The sequence below is a fragment of the Caloenas nicobarica genome, chromosome 7, assembly GCF_036013445.1.
Source record: "Caloenas nicobarica isolate bCalNic1 chromosome 7, bCalNic1.hap1, whole genome shotgun sequence".
Lineage (NCBI taxonomy): Eukaryota > Metazoa > Chordata > Aves > Columbiformes > Columbidae > Caloenas > Caloenas nicobarica.
This window is the reverse complement of record NC_088251.1, coordinates 3,864,236-3,872,125: the sequence shown is the minus strand read 5'-3', so window position 1 is coordinate 3,872,125 and position 7,890 is coordinate 3,864,236.

The window sequence follows — 7,890 nt, the reverse complement described above, 5'->3', positions numbered from 1 at the left end:
GGGAAGTCCTGGGGAAACTGGGCTACCTGAAAACCCTGGCATGGCAAGAAGAGCCATGCAATGTCCAAGAGGAGAAGCACATGAATCCCCCCAGTCAAGGATTGGAATGTTTGGAAAGGTTCAGTCTCCAGCAGAGGAATACGACCTTCACGAGATCGAGCAGCTTCACCAATTATCAATTATTTCAGTAGGAGCTCAACATTTTGCATAATTTTGTGAAATTGGTTTTATTGATTAACCTGAATTGCATTGGGCAAACTTGAAGTCAATGGCTCATCCTCTGCTTCTGTTTTGCCTGGCCAGTAATGAGATGTACAGACAAATGATTATACATGGATCTGGCCGGCTTATGACATCCATAGTTGAGACAGGAGTTTACCCCTCCATTAAATATATTTCAGAATTCTCTAATACTCAGTCCTTACTCTGACCTCTACGAAAGATCTAACTTGCTGTAATATTTAAGCAATTTCAGATGTATACAATTCCAATATACATTCTAAACCGTCCTTTTTCATTAAAGCCCTGTGAATTTAATCCTGTCCCTGGACATGAGCAGCTCCAGAGCTGTCTTTCCTAAGGAAGCAGAGGCTGTTGAAGCTTAAACTTTTTTTCAAAGAGCTTAGGCAAGACAAACTCACATGCAGTTGAGACTTGTGGTTGGAATACTGAAGCAACACACTCCTGAATCACCAAATCTGTATTTCTCAGGGTGGCAAGGACTATTTGGGAGACAACAAGCATATTTTTTTATATGAAAGCACAAATGTGTGCTACGAAAAGACTATTTATAATGCTGCTTACCTCCTAGGTATCCACGTAAGAGCTATCAATGGGAGAGAGTACTGACAACAAGCTAATGAGCTCCTGCTGCTCGATAAATGTCTTAGCTTTGCTTCAGCATTTCTTTGTGCAGTGGGAGGGAGACAGTGATCCTAGACAATGTTCTAGTGCCATTATTTTGTTCTGTTTCTGCTCATCATTTTAGCATAACATACAAGAAGGGAAGGCGCAGCAGATTTTGTGATGCCCAATACAAGTAAACAATAGTTGCTCAATGTATAATTACTAAATTCTTTTATTTTAAAGTTAGGAATAATAGCAATCAAAGATCTGTGCTTCCAGGAAAGTAATCTCATTTGAAAATCATTTAATTTTCTGTTTCTCTGATTTATTTTCCCCTTGTTGTATCTGTAAATGAGGTATAGCATTATGAGACATCCTGCTAAATGGCTTTCTGTAAGATTAAAAGTAGGAATAAGATTGAAAGCTACTTTTTATCCAGTTGTTGAAGCTGCCTGCTTGTGAAGAGAAACACAGGGAGAAGGTATAGGTTTTTCGCAGAAAAAATATCTCTAAAATAAGCTGACAGTATTAAAGGAATAAGAATTTATAGCTCAGGCTAGGCTTGATCTAAAATAAAAATCTATTCTTTTCCAAAATTCAGGACTTTCCAGAAAAGCATCCTTTCCACATTTTAATTCCAGACTCGTGTGTTCGTTAGCTTCATCAGTTACCATCCTTATAAGGTCTCCACTAATAGCATTAAACTATTCCTGTGTCACCGATAGTATTTCACCTCTTCACTAAACCAGTAGTGGGGCGACTGGCACCGCTCCATTAGCTACGCTCCCGTCGAGCCTCACTCTCACCTGTTTTGTTCTCTGGTTTTTATTTGAACTGTATGTGTTTGTTCCTAGATTTGCTCACAAAAGATAAGTCTCAACAAATCGGTAAGGGGAAGGCTTCTGAGACATGCAGTGAACATATCCAGAATCCTTAAGCAGTCCATCGGTGGATTACGTCAACTCAAAGATGGATTTTGCTCCCTCTGGCTCATCAAATAATCTGATTAGCTGGCACTGATTATACTCAGCATGATGTACTGTGTTCTGTAAACCGAACACAGAACGTCCCTTCTCTGTTGCCTTGCATGCTCCTGGACAGTGTTCTTTTACAATAAATTCCCCTTCTCTTTCTCTACCCACTAATGGCTGCTTGAGCTTGGATTTGGGGCATGTTAATGCCACCTGATAATACTGCTTTGCTACGTAGGAAAAGTGATGTGCTCCCCTAAAGCAGAAAAATACAAGACATCTTGCCTCTCAGCTTCACAGCCAAACCTACGGATCCTAATATCGGCATCTACGACTTTTATATGATGTTTGGGGAGGGGTGATGCCATCGGTGGGGCTCATAACAGCCACTACTTGGAGGAGGGAGGTACCTAACCAGGCATCAAACCCAGTTTTTGTATAATATAATGTGGTATTTTTATCCAGCCTCAGCAGCATCTGAGGAGTCAGTGTTAGGCTCAACCCACAATTCTTTTTCTGCTGGCAGGGGCATTTTGTGGGGGTCCCGGTGTTTGGTAGTGGTTAAATGTGTCATTGTTGAGGATAAGAGCGATGCTGGCCTTTGCACAGAGGAATCCAGCCTCTTCTGGCCTGACATTTCTGTACAGCAATTAGTTTATGGATTTTAGTCTGCTTTTCTCATGGATTTTTGTCTCAAGTCCTCACAAATGTCTTACATTCCCCTAAAGGGACCCAGGCTGCTGCTTCCTTTTATAGTTGCATTGTTACTTGTCATCGTCCTCCCTCACGACTTTCTTTAAGAATGCATTCAAAGAGCTCTTTCCATTTTCCTGTTTAATTTTTCCTTTCCCTTTGTTTTTAAGACACTGTTTCGCATTTTCCTGAATCCTCTCCCTCTTTTTCTCTTCTCTTTGTCCTCCCCCTGCATTCTTTGGCTGTGACAAACCTGCTGATGCGTGCTCGGAGCAGCGGCAGCCGCCACGCTGCGCTCACCATCTGGGACGGGCAGATCCTGAAGCCTCCTGGAGTATCCAGAACGCTGCCGAAGGAGCCACCTGGACCACAGCCACCCCATCGCCTCCCACTTTCCCGTTTTTCTCCATCTGTGTTGCTTTTCTGTTGGCCACCCAGCCCAGGCTCCTTCACCTGCTCAGCATCTGCCCAACTGAGCAGAGTTTCTAAAATTCCCCCGTGATGTGGCTCAAACCCTCCAGCTGGAAAGCCCCATCCCGATGGATTTACACCGTCACCTCCTTCTTCTTTTCCCTGTGGAAGCAGAGAGAAAGCAAGAAAAATATGGTGCATGTTGAAGCTTACAATACAAGTGCTCCTCACTTTTAACCTCTTTTCTTTTTGCTATCAAAATACATTTCAAAGTGATTGAGGAGATAACAACTCAGTACCTGCTTTTGCATACTTCTGCACAGTTTTTCCTAGCTATGTTTGTTTATTCTCTATCCTTCCTGGCTGTTTTTTCCCTAAAACAATTCCACTCCCACACACCACCTCTGCTGGGCATAGACCACCTGGAGAGATGTGAAGTGCCTGTTGTTGGCCCCATGGAGAACCACGGTGCCTTTTCCTCTTCGGTTGCTCTTTCCCTGTCCCTTGTGCCGACGTGCCTGGTGGCTCAAGGTATATGGGAAAAACTTTTCTTATAGTAAAAAAGACCAAAAGGAGAAAGGCTTGATCCATGTGCATAGCACCCCTTCTTAGTGCAAAGCCCCCGGGGAAGTCAGAAGAAAACTTGTGACTCTGAAGATATTTTCTGAAGGATGTTCTACTTGAGAAAGTGCTATAAAACCGAACCAATGGAATGGGTAGAATTAGCAAAGCCGTTTCCCAGTGGATGCAGCTGGGAGGCCAAAACAGGGCAAGTGCGAGGGCAGGAGCTCTCCCATCATGACCGGGAGCGGGTGGTGATGATGAGGAAGGACCTGCCCTCCTCCCCTGCCTGGAGCTCTGCTGCAAATATTTGAAGCTCAGGGTGACACCTGTGGTGGGGCAGAACGGATTGGGTCGGGGCATTACACCATCTCTGGCTTCATCCTCATCTAGATAGGGAGGGCAGTGATCTAGCTATGGTTGAATATTTTTAAGTTTCAAACTAAAATGGAAAAAAGAGCCATAAGCGTGAGATTTGCTGGGTGTGAAGGATGCAGGTGGCTCAGAGAGAGGATGGTAAAATGGTAACAAATCAGTCAACCATTTAAAATATCCTGTTCTCAATAGCTTCAAAAACTGTGCTTCCTTCGGATTTTCGTGCATTTCTAATTCCTCACCCATTATCTAAGTGTTTCAATTCAGCCGCAAGTCTTCCTTGATCATAAAAAGCTGGAAAACACCAAATAAAGCAAGGGCAAGAGCAGGATTCGAGGAGCCGGTGTGAGTCGGGAATTCTGCATATTCAAAGTTCAGCTGGTGAGAAATAACCATCTGGTGAGCACGTACGTCTCTGCTCCTGGAGAAACTGAGGATGAATTGCCTAACGGGAGCGAGTAGTTACCAGGGAAAAGAGAATTGCATAAGAGCAAGATCTGCACTTATACATCACTAACCAGATGTAATCTCTGTACTCAGGCTGAGGCAATTCTGCCGCGGCACAAAAACACTCCATGCCAGCGTGAAATAATTTGATATTTTGCCTTTTTGCTTACCTGAAGCAGTTTTGCTTCCCAGCTATTGTGTGCAACATCTAGACATATGCTACTGTGAATTATTTCAATGCTCTCTTTCTAATTATAGCATTTGGCATCAGTTATAAGCAGGGTGAATCAGAACAGAAACGTCAGGGAGTGTTGAGGGGAGAAACCTTTTACTAACGGTGAGCATCAGGCCAGAAGAAACAGGGTGTCTTGTAAGGCAGCGTGGTGCAAAGTGCTCTTGTTTAATAGGAGATAGCGGCAACTTGTAATTCTGGGTTACTCTGGGAAAAAAATCCTAAATTAATGAATTTTTTGCAGAAAAGGAAGGGAACTTCCCAGCTATCTGCCTGGCTGGCACATGGGAGGCACTGGCACCAAGAGTTCCTGTGTCAGTGCAGGGCTGATCGAGGCAGAGGAACCGGGGGGTTCCTTACCTGGATTCCACTGATATCCCTGCAAAATTGTGCCAGCTGCTCAGATTTCATCAAATCTGTCAGTTCTGACATGGAAATTTCCTCTCGCTTCTTTCCTGAGCAGCTTGCTCTTGTTCTAGAGGAACTGGAAGGAAAAGGAGGAGACAGGAGAGCCCTGGGATGGCTGAGGAGAAACAGTGGGCATTCGAGGAACAGGGATTTATGATGTTTGAGAAGCAGGGAAAAAGAAAGCTGGAAGACATATGTGAGCAAGTTATATTTTCAGATGTGAACGAAGGTGCATAGTTTTGCTATGGGACTATTCTGAGTTACGGAGGGCAGTTGCACACCCAGTTATTGAAGGCACACAATCTCCAAGGCATGAGTGAATTCAGCTCCACCAAGTTCCCAAAATAACATAGTAAGCTGTCAAACCAGTATGACTGTGTTACAAATTCCTTACTGGGGAGTTAAAATTTGTCCTTAAACTGGTGGAATAAAATTAAAATTTGGGGTGGAATGTAGGAAATGAGTACTTGCACACAACTTTCGCTACCTCTAACAAAAATAGAATTATCATTCTGACATTTTAAAAAGAAAAAGATGATCAAATGCCAAATCTATTGAGAACTGGGTTATCAAGTCATGTAGATTTTGATTTTTCTCCACATTAGAAGTCTGAAAGCTATTATTGGAGAAAATATACGTGTAAATATCAATGCTCTAAACCGCTGAAAGGTCACTCCTATTGTATTTTATTGTTTAAGTCTAGAACAAATGGCAAACTCCTGCAAGGTAAACCTGGCGGGACATGCCAGCAGTTTTTTGGGATAAAGCCAAAGACATGGCCTTAGGAATAACGTTGACGACATCAAAAACGTCTGTTAATTTGGAGAGGCAGCCAGGATTTGCTTTTGCAACTAACAGCTCTGGTATCTATTTTCAAGTTCAATTTTACCCCATGCATTCACCTTCATATATTATACAGGTACTGGTTCATTACTTGGAATGCTTCTGTTCTGCATAACGACTATGGAGATATGAAAATCACTTGTCTCTAGAATTCTTAAAGAATTTTTTTTTTCAGTTGTTGATACTTTTTCTTGCCTGTGCAACAAATCTGTGAAATAATACAAGCCTAGCATCATTAAAGCTCTTTTCCGTGTTGTGAAAGTACATCACATGCTCCTAATGTGCTGCAGTGCACTGCGTTTTGTTTAAAACGTGTTTCCATGATCACCAAATGATTTTCTGACAGGTTTAGGAAATATTCTGGAGGAATCTGAAGTGATATTTTTCCCTCAAGTTACATATTCCTTTTCCTATCTTTTTATGCATTCTAATCTGTAACAATTATTTCTGGAAATTTCCCATTGTTGCGCAGTTGTGGCAGCCTCTAGGATTTACCCCACTTGCTGCTCGCTTACGTGACGGCTCTTCTGTCATCTTGCCTAGATGCCAAGAGCAAGGGATACATTTTTGGAATTATTCCTAAGCACAGAGGGGGCACAATTCCTTAAGAGAAGGAATATTTCTTTTATAGGACTCATCTAAGTTCATCTGGATCTTGTTTGTGGGCGTGTGAAAGAAAATACAGTTGTCTCCATCTTTTCTATAGCGAAATGTATGTAATTGTTGGTCTGTTTCCCAACAGGGCCCAACTTGTTCAGTGGAGTCAGAAAGAGAATTCAGTAAATAACTAGTCTGGGAGAAACAAATCACATTACACCTGCCCGCCTCCCCCCCACAAGAGATGTTTATAGGGAACTAATTTAATTGCAAATGAAGACAAATTTCTATTTCAGTCTCTGTAAGTAATTACATTTTACTCGTCCTGACTCCAGTTCTAGCTGTTTGCTGGACAAAGGGATTTTCTCTGTTGCAAGGCATCACTGCTCTGCTCCAACATTTCTTCTATGCTGGTTGAGCGAGAAGGGATGGACCCAGCTGGTTGGAAGAGGTCGAGTTTCCCAATTCAACACCCACCCCGATGCATTAGCTGACAGAGTCCCCTCCATGGGAATGAAACCATGGAAATAAAAAGTGCTAGAACTGCCGAGAAAGCCCGAAATAAAAAGTAGAGACTGCGGTGGGGGGGGGGGGGGGGAAAGTAAGTATCAAATGATGTAAGATCCATGAGGGAAAGAGCAAGGATGTGGGCAAATTTTCTGTCAGCGAGCCTACAACAGCAGCTTAGGGAAGATGCAGACTCGCAATTTTTGAGCAGAAAGCAAAAGAAATGGTTCAATGGCAGGCACGAGGATTGAACCCAAGCAGCCTTTACCGGCTTTCTCCCTAGAACAGGAACAAACAGGCTTTGCACTGCATGGCCGTGACTTGGCTGGAGAGTCCTTTGGGCTGGTGAACGTCCCAACTCCAACCCCACACGCTCACTGTAGGAACGGCCGGAGTCGGCACGTGGAGGAGGTTCCATCTAAACATGAGGAGAAACTTCTTTGCTGTGAGGTGCCAGAGCCCTGAACAGGCTGCCCAGAGAGGTTGTGGAGTCTCCTTCTCTGAGACATTCAAACCCGCCTGGACCGACCTGTGTGATCTGCTCTGGTGACCCTGCGTGAGCAGGGGGGTTGGACGGGATGATCTGCAGAGGTCCCTTCAGCCCCAGCCAGTCTGGGATTCTGTGGAATCGTGACAGTTTATTTATTAGCAGTGCCTAAGGGTGTATTTTGCTATGGAAGAACTGAAGGAATTAATGACAATCTACTAAAGGCTGGGGGGCTGTATGGCCTGGCATGAGACCCTCCATCGCCATTTTCTTTTTATTTATCACACAGATGTTTCCCATCAGGACACTGGAAGGATCTGTTGCCACATTAGTGGTATTTCTGATGGCTGCTGTCTGGGCAGATGCCACCACAAGGGTTTGTGTTTTTTTCTTTTTTTTTTTTTTTTTTTTTTTTTGTGGGGGTTTTGTTTGTTTTTGTGGGGTTTTTTTTTGGTTGTTGTTTGTTTGGTTTGGTTTGTTTTTTTAATGAGGGGTTATTTCCATAGGAAACT